This window comes from Phoca vitulina, unplaced genomic scaffold (genome assembly GCF_004348235.1).
Source record: "Phoca vitulina isolate PV1807 unplaced genomic scaffold, GSC_HSeal_1.0 scaffold1, whole genome shotgun sequence".
NCBI classification, from domain to species: Eukaryota; Metazoa; Chordata; class Mammalia; order Carnivora; family Phocidae; genus Phoca; species Phoca vitulina.
The window spans coordinates 85,997,722-86,018,919 of NW_022589704.1; the positions used below are offsets into that span (position 1 = coordinate 85,997,722).

At 35.3% G+C, this 21,198-nt stretch overlaps 1 protein-coding gene and 1 non-coding gene across 7 annotated transcripts in view; one reads left to right on the plus strand and one right to left on the minus strand.

Moving 5' to 3' along the window:
• The window catches only part of LRP1B (LDL receptor related protein 1B), a 1,853,519-nt gene that overhangs the window by 24,627 nt on the left and 1,807,694 nt on the right, over nucleotides 1-21,198 (plus strand). The gene's annotated exons all lie outside the window — the stretch shown is intronic.
• On the minus strand, nucleotides 5,431-5,534 carry LOC116638264. The gene has a single exon (XR_004300682.1). It is a non-coding gene; the product is annotated as a small nucleolar RNA U13 (small nucleolar RNA).

The window sequence follows — 21,198 nt, forward strand, 5'->3', positions numbered from 1 at the left end:
ATGAGATACTGTAGAAGTTCAGCTTTCATGTTGTATAAATCTAAGTACTTTTAGAAAATAAGGTTAAGTAATATTTTATCTAATTTAACCTTAGGAGCCTTAGAACAGTAAACAACCCCAAGGAACACATGAAATAAGACACTGTTATTTAAAATGTTTCATGAAGAGAAATAGTCATATTAATAATTGAAACATAAACATAAAATAATATAAAATATGAACCATTGCTAGGCAGTAGATTTAATGTTAATTCTAGACCCTGAAGAAGTTTTTGAAATATAAAGTTATTGTGGTTTATTAAAAAAAAAAAAACATCTTCAGTATTAATGAATTATTTCTGGAAATTTGTAAGCTTGTACCAATTATAACATTTTGGTTGATCACCTTTCAAACCAAATGTTTAAGAACTTAAGATTTGTCTCTTACACTTAAGTGGCTACCAAATCACTCACTCTATGTAGCATATTCCACAGAAAATATTTTAATTCTTTACTGAATTTTTTCAAAACTCTACATTTTGCAAACTATATAGCCCTATATGAAAGTTAGCAATGAAAAGTATCATCCCACCCATACTGGCCCTACTTAATAGAATGTATCAAAGAAGAAATGACATCTTCATCATTGTCAATGCTGGAAGTAGGCATTTATACAATTTTTTTCATTGAAAAGAACTAGGAAGTTCAATCCATTTACCATTCTGCTACTAGAATGACCTTTGAAATAACCCACACAGATCTTCTGTCTAAACCTCCTCAATGGGTGGTCTTTTTTTAGAATAAAGTTTTGCCTTTAGAATAACATGTGACCTTCTTGCCAAAGCACAGGAGATAGAGATGACCTGGAGTTTGCTCTCTGCTCTGGGCTCATCTCTAGTCAGGTGGGCTTGGTGCCCTTTCCCATCTTTGCAAATCAGCCTATGATTTCCCTCAAAGCACTTGCCAGGAACTGTTGCTATTGTTATCCACTGTTAATATCTTTTGGGCTCCCTGAGGGTAGGGAATACATTTTTATTTCTATCACTGACGTGTAACATCTGGAAGTGGTAGGAAGTTTAAGACAGATAAGTAAATAAAACTAGTTATTTCCCCAACTGGTCTTGAAAAAGCCCAATTTGAGAGCGTCTCATAGGCGTAGGCACTAACTCTATGGAGTTCTCCAGATGTTTAAGTAATGAAGGCATGAATTGTTCATTGCTTGCTTGTTTAAAGACTGGTTGAATACGGGGCGCTGTTAAGCGTCTGCCTTCAGCTCTGGTCAGGCTCCCTGCTCAGGCCGGGAGCCTGCTTCTCTCTCTCAATCTGCCACTCCCCTGCTTGTGCTCTCTCTTTCTCTCTCTCTGTCAAATAAATGGATAAAATCTTAAAAGAAAAAAAAAAAAAAGACTGGTTGAATATAAGGCTGAGAAAATGATTGAGAAGGTATGTAGCCACTGTTTCCTGAGATGAGACCCAAGAAGCCCGGGTGAGCTGAGAAGAGACAGATTTTGAATGTATTGCTGCCTAACATGGGCTTGAGGGCAAATGCAGCCCTAATGATTTAAGTGTAAAGCAGAATATCTTTAAAAACCTTTATGACCCTGTGTTGAATCAAACTCATCTCTGACCCTTATAGCCACCCACAGTACTCAATCTAATATTTGGAAAATGGGTAGCTTTAAAGAAACTCCTTGGAGTACTGGTGTCAGACCAGACTTCGCTAAATCAAAGAGTGCCAGTTTCCTTCATGCCAAACATTACAATAAACCCCTCTGCAAAAGGAATAAAGACTGCTGAGAAATAACTGATGAGGCTTTTAATGTCAATAAATGTCATCTTGTGCATCAGTATTGTGAAAGTTTCCTTTTCACAAATGGAAGAGGGATTTTATAAACTCTCCTGTGCAATGATGGGGATTTAGAGCCGGCATTAGTAGACCCTGTAATAAAACAAAGCCCTCCTTCAAGTCCCCCTTGAAGTGAAGAATGGCACTTGAACTTTTCATTTGGTAGTATGTGGATTATAGCTATCCCTCCTCTTACCACTAAGGTGTGTGTCATCTTCTTTGCTATCTTTGTAAATATCCTACTGGGAGAAAGAGGAAGTGGAGAAGAATTGAGAAATAGCCTTTTGGCTTCATTAGACATTATTTGATTAAAGATTTGGAAGGTGCTGTGAAAATACATTTAGTTTTCTGACAATCTTGTAAATGAAGCTCAACAAGTATGCATCAGAGTACTGATCAGATACTTGGGAGGAAGCTTTTACACAGCTGATAGATCCTGCTAATGAATCCTGGATTGGCACAATATTTAATTTGGCTTTTCCTTATATATAGCAGGTATATAAGAATCAGCCAATAGCATGAGGTCAGAGATGTCATTTATTTGGCATATTGTGTTCATTAGAGTTTGTGACATATTCCAGCTTAAAATATTGTGCTATTCAGTGTATACGTATTTATAAAAAATCATTGGGCCATCTCTTGCAAGATTAGAATGTTAAATGGCATTTGTGAAAGACAAAAAATTTGCCTGTAACTTCATTAATTGTTTGGCTAAGGCTTCTTCCTTTATTATTTTTTTTAACTGGAAAATTTGTACACTGCAAATGACTTTAGTTAGCTTCCTAGGTGGCTGCCAAAACCAAATAATCACTTTAAACTCAAAGTGCATTTTTTTTATGTATCAAAGAACATAAAGAACACAAAGAACACAGAGCTGGGTTTCTTTATTAATGAAACTATCACTATAAGAAAGACTATAATGATACTAGGTTTATCACTAATAGGAAAGAAAGATAAATAGTAATGTCTTTTATTTAAGGAACAGTTTATACATTTGTGTATACATTAATTTAACAGCGTGATCTTCTGGGTTTCCAGGGACTAAAGCTATACATAACAACAAAACAATTTTATGAAAGTAATTCCCCCCAATTAATTTACATAATTAATGTGCATAATTTACATAATTATTTTCTTCTACGTGAAAATTAAGACTTAAAAATTACAACTTGAATAATTTGTTAGTAAAGTCATTCAAATATTAAAATATATGGTGTTTAAAGTAACGAATACGTTAATTAACCCTGAACTCTCTACAGATCTTTAAGTCTGTGAGATTTTGGAGGAAGACTCTAACTCCCCACAGTACAGGATCTACTTCATACCAGTGAATAAATATGTATCCTTTCCCCACAACTGAGAAAGAAAAAATGATATTTACACACTTACACCTAGGAGACATAAGCCCTGAAATTCAAGGAGTGATTACAATAGTGATTAGCTACCAAATTATTCTTAGTTCTTTTTTATTTCCACGTTAATTAAATTTCAAATGTAAGAGTTTTATCTTTTAAAACATGCCTATTTCAGTGTTTGCTAATATTTTTTATTTTGGTATAATTATCAGGTTTTCCATTATACCTAATTAAAAATACATCAAATAAATTTAGGGGGTCTTCTTTTCTATGTAAAATATCTTACTCTATTTTCTCTGTCTTTCATGGTTCAATTTTGTGGCATGAGTTTCATTAAAAAAGATTTGCTTTTTAAATTTTATTATCAGCAGGCAATTTATAAACCAGCATTTTCTTTAAGTAACTATAAGTATGCAATCAGTATGATTAATTTTGGATGCTTTCAAAATATTTATATCCGCAGTAGCATTCTTTCTACCTAGAAGGTGATAGGAACCTCATCCTGATTTTTGGCTCCATAGGCATGGTTACCAGATCTTGTTAAGTGACTTCACGAGTTTAATGAGAATGAAGTATCCTGGAGTACCATTCATGTTTTCCTTCTGATGCCATTTTTAGACAATTGGGGGAAACTGGAAGAGATTGGGGTGCAAAATGGTTCACAATGCCGTGTCTTAGCATACACATGGCTCTTGAGACACTGCTGTAGGCTTTCAAACACATTTCCACATACTTTAAATCATTCTAAACAACATTCGTGTAAAAATATCAGCTCTTATTTCATACTGAAGGAAATTTAGATTCACAGAAAGTTCAACAAACAGTAAGTGTCAAAGTTCCATAAAGTCTAGAACTCAAATCTTTTAATCTCCAAGGCCTTCATTTTTTTAACTATAACATCATAATGTAGCTTTCTGCTGAAACTATATTAATATTTAATAAAATATCATGTCATGACAGTAGAGCATGATCAGACTTTTGTTTTTTAACAAACATCTCAAAAGTAAAAGAAACATGTGTTTTTCTCTATTATATACTAGCTAGAACCCCATGGGAGGCTAAAAACTTGTTCTAATAATGGCTTATGCACTCAAAACATTTTGGGAGTTCTTATTTTGGAATTGCCTTAAAAGCCTACAGCATTTTCTTTTAAACTCAATGCTTTCAAATCTTGATTTCTAAAGTGTAAATTTGATTTTTTTTTTACATAATCAGAAGCCTTATAGAGGTCAGATATGTGAATGAAGTGATAAATTTGACTTGCTATTTTGGTTTTGACTTTCAAATTTTTTTTTTAAAGATTTTATTTATTTATTTGACAGAGACAGAGATAGCGAGAGCAGGAACACAGGCAGGGGGAGTGGGAGAGGGAGAAGCAGGCTTCCTGCTGAGCAGGGAGCCCGATGCGGGGCTCCATCCCAGGACCCCGGGATCATGACCTGAGCCGAAGGCAGACGCTTAATGACGGAGCCACCCAGGCGCCCCTTGACTTTCAAATTTTGAAACAGATTTTAAGTTGTAGGTTGTATCTAAAGGTAACTGTAAGAGAAATATTTAAAAATAGTTTTCTTAATAGCACCAATAGAACATTAAGCAAGCTATCTATGTCTGCCTTAAAGGATAGCTTCATTTGGATTTTTTAGGACTGAAAAAATCATCCACAATTCTATTTCATCTGTCTCTATCTATCTATCTGTCCATCTATCATCTATCTATTTACACACACACACACTGATCTATATTGAGTGTGTAAGACACGTAGACTATATCTAACATGCTTCAGATCAAAATGTGTATAACATGCAGAGAGACACACCAACATGTCCTGTATTTCAATTTTATGAAATACGAATGTAGCCAATTTCAATCTAAATCATGCAGATCATCTATGTAACTTGGATGTTACCTAGACTTCTCCCAAAGGATGACTTATGTTCCTTAGTGAATGAATTTGAAGTGACAATTGAGAGGGTCCAGCGCCAACCTATACTGCCGAGCAGGTCTAGCCTGTCTCTGGTCCACATCACAGAGCAGGCACCACTGTTTGAGAATGAATTAGACTACATTGATCCTTTATTTCTTTAAATACAAATTCTGGAGCCCATTAACTCACCTATCCCCACTTCCCTTCCCAAGTTCACAAGCCAAATGCGCCCCCCCCCAAAAAAACCAATTTTGGAGTAATAGTTCAATTAAGAGAAGAATAACTTAAAAATAAATTTGCCTATGGAAATTTCTTTTTCCAAGTTCACATCAGATGAGTAATGGGATGAGGTCATAACAAGTTTTGAACGAGATGCATGTCACACAACGGCATGAACACCCAATCATTATACTTATGAACTACAAAAGGATCCTGGAAATTACTTCTTAAATTTTTTTTAGAGATTTTATTTATCTATTTGAGAAAGAGAGAGCATGAGTGGGGGGAGGGGCAGAGAGAGAGAGGGAGAAGCAGACTCCCCTTTGAGCGGGAAGCCCATTGCTGGCCTCCATGCTCTGGGCTCCATCCCAGGATTCTGAGATCATGATCTAAGCCAAAGTCTGCCGCTTAACCACTGAGCCTCCCAAGTGCCCCCTGGAAATTACTGCCCCCTTCCCTCCCTTTCTCTCTCCTTTTATCCTTGAGTCCCACTGCCCTCAAAGCAAAATAAAGAAGAAATATGTCGGTGGTGGGACAGTGAGTCCTTATAAGGGGAAGGCTAAATTGGAAATAGCTTACGAAGAACCAAAATCAATCTCAAACTATCAGTTTAATTTTATAATCATGTTGTAGAGTCATTAAAGAAGCTTGGTTATTACCATCGAGATTTCTTTTCTGGTTTAAAAGGTGAGAGGTTAATGGCTCATTTACTGAGGTATGCAGTTTTCTTTCATTTTTCACTTACAATTATCTTCACTTGTTTTAAAATGCAATGCAGTCTCCAAAATGTATTGTAGTTATTCATTATTTCTGTCAATTAAACTTTCTAAATCATAGATTGAAGTGAATCACAAATAAGCATTAATAGATTTCAATCACTGAATGCCCACTTCCTGGAAGAAATGAATGGGGCGGATTTACTTTGGAAAATTTGCTTTCCGTGGCAGCTGGAGCACTGGGGCTCAGCAGATGTTAGTTTCTAAAAAGCTGGTATTCGCTTTGGAAATGGGCTCTGGATGTCGGTGTTGTCTTTCTCCATTGAATCAAATGTTTGTTGACAGAGCCATGTCAATGCTAATATATTTTTGACTGAAACAGTGGTAACTTCACAGAGCATCTGTGTTCTGTAAGCACTTCAGTGGGGTGCCTATGTTGCCTGATATCTTAAGGCAAAGTCATGATTTCTAAACAACAGACCCTAAACTTCCTTTGCGGTTTTCATAGTTAGATCCAGTTTTAGATAGGTAACATAAAACCAACTGTCCTTAAATTTAGTCTAAAAAATTACAGTGGTTTCATCAAGGAGTCGTAATGTTTACAAATGTAGAAAATCTCAGTTGTAATCACTATGGTAACATTATACATATTTGCATTGTTTATGAAATTAAAATCAACAACTTTTTTGTATAGACTGCATTAGTTCTCTAGTTCACCAGGCTCCATCATAATTGACATCTAACACTTAGAATCCAGGTTACTATCCGGGGAGTGGTGTTATAATGAGGTTGTTGCCATAGAAACTTTGCAATCACTGACGCACTTTTACTATTGGAACTTAAATGCTATGGCAAATTTAGAATTTTAAATCATTTAGAAACGGAACAAATTCTGTGGGGATAGTGTATTATTCTTTTATCTGAAGTAAACCACTTGGGGGAACTAATTATTTTGAAAATCGAGGAAAGGTGCTTATTAGCACAATGGTGCCATTTGAGATCTAAGGCTTAGAGAAGAATTTGGTCTGGCAAATGCAGTTTACCAATAGAAATCCAGTGTCAGAAAATCCCAATGAGTGTCAGTTTGATTTGGGATTGTTAATACTTAAAATAGCATGGAAAATGTTTTATACACATGAAATAAGTAAGCTTGCTAAGGAAATATAGAAATGATAGATTGCCTGTCTTTAAACTATCAATTAACTATTAAATTTCTGTTTGAGATTTAAGCAGAAAATATTTTATCCTCCAAATCACGTTACTATTATAATCATACTGTCTGCCTCTAATGTTAAATATAGGCTTTAGAATAAAATGGGTTTATTGCTTTATGGAACTGTACGGCCTTATAGTCATATTCTAAACTACTATTGCCAATTACCCTTTGAAGATAAAGCCCACTGGGATGATGGCCATCAAAGGAAAATATGGATTAGAATATCTCAATAAAATCAAGAAACCATGTTGAATCTGGTTTTGCACATGCATTACTGTTGAATAATGAGTTTTCCATCATTATGTATTGTGGCGTATGACAGAAGATTGCAGTGACTATATATATGTACTGGATATCAACTTGTTTTATTCGCATTTTTATTCTGTATAAATAATGTTTCCAAGCAGAAATGCACTAAGTTATTGCATGAGAGCTCATTCCCTGTTCATTTATTAAAGAATCATCCGTCATGGCAAGAGCCACTGTGTGGGCGCCTGGGTGGTTAAGTCATTAAGCATCTGCCTTCAGTTCAGGTCATGATCCCAGGGTCCTGGGATCGAGCCCTGCGTCGAGCTCCTTGTTCAGTGAGAAGCCTGCTTCTCCCTCTTCCACTCCCCCTGCTTGTGTTCCCTCTCTCGCTGTGTCTCCCTCTGTTAAATAAATAAATAAAATCTAAAAAAAAAAAAAGAGTCAACAGTATGTTTAGAGGAGAGAAGTGAGTTCAAATTAAGGAAGATCTACTTGAATTAACAAAAATGAATTCCAACTTTTGGAATTACATGTCTTTTGAAAGTTATCAGTAGTGCTGTTTAGAGTGCATTTCTCCTTTGTTTTCTCATTTAGCCGTGACTTAGTCCATTTAGATTGCTCAGAATAATATGAGGTCCCAAGTAAATTAAGGTTGATTTAACTTTAAGGTTGATTCTATAATTTCTCTCAATGTGTTATTCATCTCTTTACTATAGCTCTACTTCTATGAGTGATAATAACAAAAAGAGTAATTTTATTTATTTTACTAACTTTGTCCCTGTTCAAGACAACTTAGATTTTTAAACTGTAGAGTTCAGGTTTTGTTTGTTCTGTATTTAAAGTTACAATAGGGTCTTAAAAACTGAAAATGAATACACATTTGAGAGTTTTTATGATAAAAGTAAAATATGTTTTCTAAGCTGAAAAGAAATTAAAGAAACATTTTAAGAATCCTCAAATGGGCCAGTTTCCTGTAATATCTACTTCTAAGTAATTCTTAACACTATGGAATAGTTTTGGTAATTCAAATATTCTTTAAAATTCATCAGTGCCCTTTGAACTATTGTAAACATTTTCCTAAATGTTTACAAATGCAATTGTTCTATTACAGAGCATCAAAGAAGATTTAAGATTCAATGAGGCCTAAATGTATGTGGCACTCTTTTTTTTTTTTTAAAGATTTTATTTATTCATTTGACAGAGAGAGACACAGCGAGAGAGGGAACACAAGTCGGCGGAGTGGGAGAGGGAGAAGCAGGCTTCCTGCCGAGCAGGGAGCCCGATGCGGGGCTCGATCCCAGGACCCTGGGATCATGACCTGAGCCGAAGGCAGACGCTTAACGACTGAGCCACCCAGGCGCCCCTATATGTGGCACTTTTGATGATGTCCTTGAAACTGCTGAAAATATTTATTGAAAGCACACTTTCTACATCTGACCCCAAGCAAATTTCCTTCTTTATCTTTGTCAGGTTAGAGTTAATGTGGTGAGGTAGAGGAATATGAGCAGGAGGAGAATATCTACGTACTCTTGATTTGCTGATGGTAGAGGACCGTGCAAGAGAGTAAGATTTTTTATCGCTTATCCTTGTTCTTCTAGAACATTAAAAAGTAGAGAATTTAGATGGGGAAAATTATTAGACTTTGATGCTTCATTTTCAGGGACTTGTAAGGAGAAAAAGTGACACCATGTGATTTATCCTCATGACAAGATTGTAAAGAGAACAAGAAGTACAAAAACTCAATCTGTTGTTGTTACATTATTTACATTTGTACATGATGTCTTCTTTATCCTGAATGCCATATTTGAGTGCTTCAAAATGGTAATATAGAATCTTCATAAAGATTTACAGAGCCAACTTCAAACAACTAACTTCTTAATTTAATGGTAATTATATGGTTTAAAAATGTACTTTCTTTTTGCGGCATATTTTTTCAATAGATAGCTCTCTGTATGCTGACATTAAATCATTTTGATGTCCTTCAAAATACATACTAGCTTACTTAAGTTTTGAAATGTAAAGATCTATTTAGCTCTACATTTAGCAACTTTAAAATTGAGAAGTACCAGATATGATTTTCCAAATAATTTTTCAAATCAGTAATCTAACTTTAAAATGTTAATTGCTAATCCCCAAATCCAAATATTATATGAAATTAAACTGTTGCTTTCCTTTTGCACATGTGCTACATTGCAGAATAAAATGTGATGCTTTCTTTATAAATACCAATCAACTCAAATGCCTTGCTCATGTGTGAAATGGGTCAAAAACATTCGACTGAAACATCATGGAACCGCATCATTTTAAAGAAAACGAAGAACTTTAAAATGAAGTTTGCACTGATTATTTTTTCTAACAGATATGTTTGAAAGCTTTCTTATAAAATAGGTCCTGTTTGACACTATGAATAAGAGATCATCCCTTTTCTCCAAGTGTTACATTCGAGTAGAAGGACTGCTAGCATGAGAAGTTCCAGCTTTGTACTAGGCAAAATTGATACAGCAGGATTCTTGGGAAAACAGATTTTTTGTAGTGATAATCACAGCAGACTGCGGACTAAGATAATCTAGTGGTTTGTCTGAACATGCACATAAGAAATTATAATGGTCAATAATTGCATAGTCACTCTGCCAGATTTTTTTCTAAAAGAGTTTACATCTGCTGTTTTATGTGACTTTGTAAGGGCTCTATGGAATAGTAACATAGAGCTGATGCATTTTAAGAATAAATGAGTTAATACAAATATTTAGTTTCATAGCCAGGAATCAGGGACTGAATTCTGTGGTCAGGGACTTTTCCTCCCATCATAATATGACGTTTATGCTTCATTTATTGGAACAAATGGATTATAACATATGGTAAATGGTTACAGGCATAGTTAATATCACATTGGAATCAGAATTGGTACAAAAGGACCTTTGTAGAGTACACATTATTTGGGGTCATGTGAATAATGGAAATGATTGCTTTACCTTGCTTGTCAGATTATGTCTCAGGATATTCCACTTTCCCTGTGCCTTACTTAAAACTCCTTAGTGAGATTATTTTCTGGGTAAACATTCTCTGGTATCTAGTCCTAGTGTGATACAGAACAAGGTTGTGTTCTTTGATTAATCTATTGCTATTCCATCAAATTGGTAAATTTCTCAATATCTTTTGCATAAAATATTGTTGATAATGTCCCTGCCTTCTCATACAGGACGGTGTGGCTAGAACTAAGTAAAACAAGTCTATAGAGTTCTGTCAACTTTTCCAAAAGGGAATGTGAGTATAATACAATTGTTATTTATTTGGGTTTATAAGAAATAACACTAGGGCACCTGGGTGGCTCAGATTGGTTAAGCATCTGCCTTACGCTTAGGTTATGATCCTGGGTCCTGGGATTGCCCAGGCATCATTGAACTTTCTGCTGAGTGGGGAGTCTGCTTCTTCTGCTCCCTCTGCTTTCTCTATAGCTCTCTTGCTCTCTCTCTCAAGTAAATAAAATAAAGTCTCAAAAAAAAAAAAATAAGTCTAGCACAGAAAGGATAGTTAAGTAGACTAAGATCTGGCACCTACAATGAATTCCAGTTAATGTCACCTTGGTTTTCACAATTGCTGATACACAGGACTGTTTTCCAGGCATTGAATGGAACTACGAAGTAATTTCATATTGGATCCCAAGTGATCTTGACATGGTAATGTCTTCCGGTTTCTTGGGGTTGGATTCTAATCCAGAGATGCTACATGCAACAATTTAGCAACAAACATCTATTTTCTAATCTGTTTGTAAAAATGATCAAATTTACAAAGTTAAGATGTAGCATTACATGTATTAAATACTCAATGTTAGCATTAGCTAAGCTCCTTTCCAATTCAAAGAGAAAATACAAATTTGAAGGAGGTATTTTCTGATTTTAGGAGGGGTTAACTTGGAAACTGAATAAACCTAAAAGCCACTGGAGTATGGTTTAATGCCTGGAGATTGTAATTAACTAAGACCTGTAATACCCCTATGAGAACTTAGAGAATGTTTAAGTCATTGGTTACATCTGACTCATTTGTATGGTCACCTTAGTTGTTGCTTTGTTCTTAAATATAATGAAACAAAAATTTTAATTAAAGGATACACACATACACATGCTGCAGCTTAGTGGTTGTTTGTATAAACTATACTAGATATTTTAAGTACTTAATGAATATTAGGAAACTATAAACTATGGAGTCTATTGAACTACTTACTCCCTTGAAATCAATTTACTCCACAGTAATGGCATATCACAGGTTCTTATTAAGGGATTTTTTTTTTTTTAACTGTGAGGTGCTAAAGAGGACGCTGTAGCATAATATACATTTGGTAACTTATACTCTTGTGCATTGCCTCACGTCTTGCTAAAAACATATACACGTCCCATTGCGAGTAGGTTCTAAAATATAGGGTCCACTTGCTGATTTTAAAAAAGACTTTTTATATATGCATATTCTATCCATTTTTTTGTTGTTCTCTCTGAACAGAAGACCCTTTTACCATTTTAGTCAACATTTTACAGTTTGAAATTAACACATTGCTTACCTAACCATAGTACCTAAAGTGCGGCTAATTTTTTAGGGTCAATTCACATAAATGCTACAGACATTCACTGCACAGTAGCAGCATTTAGGTGCATATGAGGTAGAAGAGACGTGGCATCCAATGAAATCTTTATTAAATTCCTTCCTGAATTATTTTCTCCTGTTTTTAAGTATCTATTCATTTACAGAATCCAAAAATCTTAGTATGGGAAGGCAACTTACTCACTTTAAATTACAGTGTATTTTTACTGGGTATTTACCCCAAAGATACAAATGTAGGGATCCGAAGGGGTACGTGCGCCCTGATGTTTATAGCAGCAATGTCCACAATAGCCAAACTATGGAAAGAGCCAAGATGTCCATCCTCAGATGAATGGATAAAGAAGATGTGGTATATATATACATGGAATATTATGCAGCCATCAGAAAACCCCAAAATCTTGCCATTTGCAACAACGTGGATGCAACTAGAGTGAATTATGCTAAGCAAAATAAGTCAATCAGAGAAAGACAAGTATCATATGATCTCATTGATATGAAGAATTTGAGAAACAAGACAGAGGATCATAGGGGAAGGGAGGAAAATATTAAACAAGATGAAACCAGAGAGGGAGACAAACCATAAGAGACTCTTAATTTCAGGAAACAAACTGGGGGTCGCTGGAGTGGTGGGGGGTGGGAGGGATGGGGTGGGTGGGTGATGGACATTGGAGAGGTATGTGCTATGGTGAGCACTGTGAATTGTGTAAGACTGAAGAATCACAGACCTGTACCTCTGAACAAATAATACATTATATGTTAAAAAAAAAAAAGAAGACGATAATAGGAAGGGAAAAATGAAGGGGGGGAAATCGGAGGGGGAGACGAGCCATGAGAGACTATGGAGTCTGAGAAACAAACTGAGGGTTTTAGAGGGAAAGAGGGAGGGGGATGGGTTAGCCCGGTGATGGGTATTAAGGAGGGCATGTATTGCTTGGATCACTGGGTGTTATCCGCAAACAATGAATCATGGAACACTACATCAAAAACTAATGATGTAATGTATGGTGACTAACATAACAAAATAAAATTGAAAAAAATTATAGTGTATTTTTATCACTTTATTTTAAACTAATAGCTAATATAATATTAACTGGTAAATTATAGCCTAAAATAAGCATGTTGAATGAAATATTTTGAATCTACTTTCTATGCCTACTGGACTGATGATTCTTTTTGCTAACAGTAAGTACAGTTTAATATTTATGGATTTTACAATGGCATATGGTTAAGTGGTCCCTCATATGTCAATCTTGCATATTCTGTGACCACCTTAAACTTTAGTTTATCTTTGTGGGGCCCAAATAAAGCCGGACTGAACACTGAAGCCAAGTTCAAACATAAAGTCATAATCAAGGAAATACCAGCCCTACAGCCAAAAATTATGGAAAAGGAGTTTAAATCATTGCATGTCTCTAAAAAAATTATAAAATAGTTGCTTTGCCTGCACCATATCTTCTTTTTTTTATTCTTTTTTATTGTTATGTTAATCACCATACATTACGTCATTAGTTTTTGATGTAGTGTTCCATGATTCATTGTTTGTGCATAACACCCAGTGTTCCATGCAGCCTTCTTTAATACCCATCACCAGGCTAACCCATCCTCCCACCCCCCTCCCCTCTAGAACCCTCCGTTTGTTTTTCGGAGTCCATCGTCTCTCATGGTTCATCTCCCCCTCCGATTCCCCCCCCTTCATTCTTCCCCTCCTGCTATCTTCTTCTTCTTCTTTTTTTTTTTCTTAACATATATTGCATTATTTGTTTCAGAGGTGCAGGTCTGTGATTCAACAGTCTTGCACAATTCACAGCGCTCACCATAGCACATACCCTCCCCAGGGTCTATCACCCAGCCACCCCATCCCTCCCACCCCACCCCCCACTCCAGCAACCCTCTGTTTGTTTCCTAAGATTAAGAATTCCTCATATCAGTGAGGTCATATGATACATGTCTTTCTCTGATTGACTTATCTCGCTCAGCATAACACCCTCCAGTTCCATCCACGTCGTTGCAAATGGCAAGATCTCATTCCTTTTGATGGCTGCATAATATTCCATTGTATATATATACCACATCTTCTTTATCCATTCATCTGTCGATGGACATCTTGGCTCTTTCCATAGTTTGGCTATTGTGGACATTGCTGCTATAAACATTGGGGTGCATGTACCCCTTTGGATCTGTACATTTGTATCTTTGGGGTAAATACCCAGTATGCCTGCACCATATCTTCTTAAGAGTCACTTTCAAATTCTTCCTGCTCCTATTGTAGAAGTTAATTACTTCAATGGCACCTGCTCTGTAACTTTCCTTTCTTGTGCTGAACTCTCCAAACATGTTCTGTCTTTCTTCTGGCCAAAATACAGGTTTAGTTTTCCAAACATCCCTGTGCTGCCAGCATGCATCACAAAGCACACACTCCTGGATATCTGCTCAGCTCACCCCAGTAGCTCCTTTCTATGTCCATTATCTTGCCTTTCTATCTTTTCTGTGATTTACACATTCAATGAATATGTGATACGGACAGCGGGGAGAGAGGCAAATTTTCAACACTGTATTTTGTTTTACCTGTTATATTTATTCTCTTGGCTTTTTCAAGAGCTTCTTGCAAAAAAAAAAAAAAAAAAAGGAATGAGCTACACTAACTATCCATTCATTGTATCCAATTTGTTATACTGCAGTGGGATGAAGGATGATTTTATGTAATGGCCTACATAAGGTGTTATTTCATACATTTTGGGGTCAATAAAAGTGATTCTGCCCTCAAGGAATGTAATAAATAGCTGACTAGGGACTGGGGAAAGAAAGAGAAAGCAAAATTGCTCTTGTTTTCATGGAACTCATGGTCTACTAGGAAAGCTAATATTTGTATTATAATTACCAATAATGAGTTTTGTTACTGCAGAAGAAATGTAGACATAGTAACAAAATGAAGAGGGCATTCAGAGAAGTTCTGATTTGGATGAGGAAAAAATCTCAGTTATGACTGATGGAATATGAAAATATAAGACAGAGTATTTGGAGATGGTTGAGAAAAATGCAGTACAGATTTATAGATGGAAAAGCACACATGGTCCATGTCAATGGCCTCTGCTTTTTGTGTGCTTTTAGTGTTATTAGAGTATAGATAGTTTACAACTGTGTTTTCTTATATATGTTTTCAAAATAAATGTAGAAAAATTATGACAGTTTTATTTTTATTAAAAATTTTTTTTATTATGTTAGTCACCATACAGTATTTCATTAGTTTTTGATGTAGTGTTCCATGATTCATTATTTACATATAACACCCAGTGCTCATTGCAATATGTGCCTTCCTTAATACCCATCACTGGGTTAACTCATCCCCCCACCCCCCTCCTCTCTCAAACCCTCAGTTTGTTTCCCGGAGTCCATAGTTTCTCATGGTTCGTCTCCCCCTCTGATTTCCCCACCTTCATTTTTCCCTTCCTTCTCCTAATGTCCTCCATGCTATTCCTTATGTTCCACATATAAGTGAAACCATATGATAATTGTCTTTCTCTGCTTGACTTATTTCACTTAGCATCATTCCCTCCGGTTCCATCCATGTCGATGCAAATGGTGGGTATTCATCCTTTCTGATGGCTGAGTAATATTTCATTGTATGTATAAACCACATCTTCTTTATCAATTCATCTGTTGAAGGGCATCTCAGCTCCTTCCACAGTTTGGCTATTGTAGACATTGCTGCTTTGAACTTTAGGTGCATATGGCACTTCTTTTCACTACATCTGTATCTTTGGGGTAAATACCTAGTAGTGCAATTGTTGGGTCATAGGGTAGCTCTATTTTTAACTTTTTGAGGAGCCTCCATACTGTTTTCAAAGTGGCTGTGCCAGTTTGCATTCCCACCAACAGTGTAAGAGGGTTCACAACAAATGTTGGAGAGGATGTGGAGAAAGGGGAACCATATTATGACAGTTTTAGTAGGAAAATAATGTATGTCTGGAAATTCACAAGAAAAACTGAACATATAATTATTCATATTAGAAATTGCTATTGGGGCACCTGAGTGGCCCAGTTGGTTAAGCGACCAACTCTTGATTTCGGCCCAGGACATGATCTCAGGGTCCTGGGATGGAGACCCGCATAGAGCTCTGCACTCAGCGGGAAGTCTGCTTGAGATTCTCTCCCTCCCTCTGCCCCTCCCCTGCTCTCTGTCTCTCAGATAAATAAATCTTTTTAAAAAATTCCTGTAAAAACTTGTTTGTTAATACTTGCCGGAAAACTTAATTATATTTATCATCTCATATATCCATAATTATGCATATATAGAGTGTTTTTTCACTGACCTGTTATGTTTACACCTTTGAAAGCTATAGAATTTATAAAAATCCTGTACAGAAAATATATAGGACTTCATAAATTTATACCAATTCTCAAAGGAGTCAGATTGCATTTTTTAATCCACTTCATGATTGTTTATGCTTCCTTACCTGAAGGTCATTGGACTTTAATTTTTGTACTTATGTCCACCCTATCTGTTATTTTCTAAAAGTAATTTTTATAAGATACCTTCTCACAAAGTTTTGAACCTTAAGGACAACATTGAGAAAAGTACCTAAGTATGTGTGGTGAAATATTAGGGTAAACAAATAGATACTATGCATAATTTATAGGAGAATACTAAAATGTAAAAACAAAAAAATCAAAGTCTGAATCTATAGAAACTAGCATTATTTCCCCAATATTCACGCTTAGTTACCAGCCAGCAAGTATTTATTTTTAAACAATTGCTAAGAATTTATTAAGTAACAACCAATATATTGGGCACTTTCTCAAAAGAGAAGGGAGCCAAAGATCAACTGCACAAAACAGAAAATCTTACTCACAATGCCATAGGACATTTAATTACACATAAAACAAGACACCTGGAGGAAATCAATCTAGAGATGGTACCACATTCTTTTTATTCAGTTTCCTTTCCATCCTCAGTATTGACTTTCATTTCCCTGCTTTTTACCTGCTGGAGGAAAGGAGAAAAGAAGAAGAAAGGATAGCAGAAGGGAATTTCTCAGAGTGGCTCTGACATTTATCACTGAAGGCAAATTTTTCTAGAATCCCTCCAAGAGTCTTCTAACATTTCATTGGTCAAAATTAGGTCACATGCTCATTCCTAGCTGTGAAAGAGGCTGGGAAGAGAGTTTCTGGAAGGGGGGGTATGTACTAGTCATAACTTGCTTAGACCAATTGCAGTGTATCCTTTTGCACCGAATGTATTTTCTTCCTAAATAAAGACAGAGTTCTAATTTGAAAGAAAAGGTATTGAAGGTGGGCATTGGTGGCATGGGGTAGGGACAGTGAATTGGATAATAGCTAGTGTCTTTCATATAGAAATAGAAAACCATGTTCTCATAGCTAAATTACAGAATTGAGTCCTGAATTCAGATCTTTAGACTAAGCAAGTCCAAATGCTCTTCTCGTAACACCTAAGAAGTTTTGAAGGAAAGCTTGGCTGCTTTTTTCTTCAGGACATTATTTTCAGAGGACTTATCTATACTTTTAAAGAGCATCATTTTCAGCTCTTACTTACCTTCCAAAGTTCAAATCAAATAAAACCAACCTTATTCTTTATTATATGAGACATATAGAGAATAGGATCCAAATGGATCACTAATAGTGCCTATCACATTGCAAAATGGTGACAGTGTGTTTTCCAATTTCACAGTGTTCTTTAAACACTTTAGTTTAACATATAAATACTTTTGCCAAAGTCTAAAAAATGAGCTTGCCTCTGAAAATAGAAGTGTTAGATAAATATGATATGACATTTATACTTCATTTTAAAAATGAACAGCCTTCTTATTTAGTTCTTTGCTTAAAGAGCAGGTAATTACAGAAGATAATCTAGGTAGTGAAGGCAGATTTTACCTACTTACTGGTTAATCAAAAAATAAAACATAACCAATGAGAGAAATTTTCAGGGAAATCCATATAGAATTTTTGGCCTTATCTATGAAGTTATTGTAATTATATCTTTTCTTTAAGGGGAACCTGGAGTAAAAGTAAAATTATTATTTTTAAATTAAATAAAGTATTTTTATATTAGTTAACATTTAGCATATCCGGATATTTCTCTAGCTTCTAATATTAATGCATTTTTCACATAAATGAACTGTAGTAATAGCCTAGAAACCATATATCCACTTAAAGTCTTGAAAGGTGAAATTTTTATATGATGAAATTCCCCTAGAGGCTAAGAATAAGTTAGGAACAAGAATACCAAGTGGATAGTACTTTGTATTGCTAGTTCATTTTTCATTAAGTCAACTTGCATATTCTGGTTTTACAGTTCCATATTATTCGTATAAATAATTCACACACTTGGTTCAAAATGTGGAAATAATTGGTGGGAGATTATTTGGAATATTTTTGTTTCCAGTGGTGAATCTCTTTCCTATAAAATAAAATCTTGAGTATTTTTTAAAACATCCAGATTCTCCTTATCTTTCCTATATGTAATTATTTTCATCGCTGTGCCCACAGTATTTGTATGATTGACATGACAGAAAGGAGAGAGTATAGGGTTTGAGAAGGAAAAGGCTTTGTTCTTGGGCACAAATCTGAGCCTGTTTTGTTACCTGTAAAATGGTGATGATCACAGCTCAATTACAAGGCTGTTTTGAGGATTAGAGATAATGCAGGTAAAGAGTATCTGATCCTCAAAACTTGAAATTGAGCTGTTACCATTACTATTTACAGGTTAGGAAACCAAGGCTTAGAACTATGTGTATAGTTGTTATGTGTAAATAAAAATTTGGTTTAAAGCATTTATAAATATGATTTTCAACTTTGCCTTGTTTCTGACAAAGATCAATTTTTTGAATAAGTGATTAATGAAATTATGCTTTTATTTTATTTTATTTATTTATTTTGAGAGAGAGAGAGAGAGAGAGAGAGCGAGTGTGCACGAGTGGGGGAAGGGTTAGAGGGAGAGGGAGAGAGAGGATCTTAAGCAGGCTCCTAGCTCAGCATGGTGCATGATGCGGGGCTCATTCTCACCACCCTGAGATCATGACTTGAGCTGAAATCAAAGTCAGATGCTTAACCGACTGAAGCACCCAGGCACCCCTACTTTTAATATAATACAAAAATAGTAGTTTTTCATATTTACATATTTTATCCTTACCCATATAGATGGAAAAATACATCTAGCACATTGCTTTTTTTGTGACAGTAACTCACAGATTAAAATTTTGGATATATGATGAAGCCAGTCATGTGATATGTGACTAAAAGCATGCCTGACTATGAAAGATATGAGAAGAAAACAAACAAAACCAAAGAAGCAAAAAACAAACACCACACCAAAAACCAAACCATGAAACAAAATCATCTTTTCTGAAAATAGAAGTGTGGTAGTCCCCCTTTATCCATGGTTTAGCTTTCAGGAATTTCAGTTATCTGCGGTCAACCATGGTCCTGCAGCAGACGATACTCCTCCTGACATATAGTCAGAAGGTCAGTAGTAGCTTATGCTATGTCACGGCGCCTACATCATTTACTCACTTCATCTCATCATGCAGGCATTTTATTATCTCCCATCCTCACAAGAAGAAGGGTGAGTACAGTGTAGTAAGATATTTTGAGAGAGACCGCATTCACATAACTTCTATTATAGTATAATTGTTCTTTTTTATTATCAGTTATTGTTGTTAATCTTTTGCTGTGCTTAATTTATAAACTAGACTTTATCATAGCTATGTAGGCATAGGGAAAAGCATAGTATGTATAGGGTTCAGTACTGCCCACAATTTCAGGCATCCACTGGGGTTCTTGGAACGTCTTCTATGGATAAGGGAGGACAACTTTATCAGATAAATATGACTCTTAATGTATAATACTGATAATTCATTTGATAACGGCCTTAAAAATATATTCTCAAACATTATATTCTCACAAATATATTCTCTTGAATAGGCTTAAACTTTGCTTCTTTCATTATGCCAGTTAAACTTAAATTTATGTTTTTTAAATCAGATTCATGTGTCACACTCCTCCAAGGTAGTTATTGGTTCCCTGCTGCCTATAGAGTGACAATTAAACTTCTGTTCCATTTGAGGTGCGTTATAATCTCCCCTCAACTCACTATTCTTTCCCCTTTCTTAGACCCTATTTGTCCATGAGTCATATGATCCTGTCATATGGTTCCCTCCTTCTCTCTAAAATATTTAAAATATAAGGCCTGACCTGTTTGTGCTCATTCTGTTCCTGAAGCATCAAAGCATAGAATGATGCCTTCTTCACATACCTACCCTTCAAAATTCATTTAAGCTTCAAATATTTTCACAAAGCTTTTCTCAATCCCTTTAACTTTTTATAATTTTTTGTTTCTTTTCAGTTGCAAGACATTTTGAAACTATGCATTCACCATTCCTTATGTTTTATAGTTATATCTGTCTTACACATGAATATACAAATACCTTTAGGGAAGCCATATCCTATAATTTCCTATGTGTTTCACAGTATCTATCAAAGGATATTGTAGATCCTCAATAAATAATTGCAGAAAGAGCTAAAAATTAATGTAATATTGATTGCATGACTAATGCTTTTATCTTCCTGGCACAATTTTCCCCTTTAAAAGAATGTAACTCCATGCTTTGAGGGTTTTGTCTGTTGTGTACACTAATGTATTCCCAGTGCCTAGAAAAGTGTCTGGAACATAGAAGGCACTCAACATTTCTTGACCGTAATGATACATTTATCTGTATAAGTCAAATATTCATTAAAGAAATATGCTATTAGGACTATTTCACTAAAAATTGATGTTTTAAAAATGCTAATAAAATATTGACAGACTGTTTGATCATCTATGACTAATTTTTTTATGGGGTTAAAGGGAGTCCTGATTTGAAGAACTAATGGCTGAAGTACTATCTAAATCTAAGCATCAGAGGATGTTATCGAATTATACTTTACCACACCTCAACAAGTAGAGTTTTCACTCACATCTATGACTTATATTTGCTATTATAGTTATTCTAATTCCTCATATACCATTTACAGTGCAACACTCATCACAAGTTAGACAATACACTGAAATCAGCTAATAGTTTATGTACACTAAATGCAGTTGGGAAG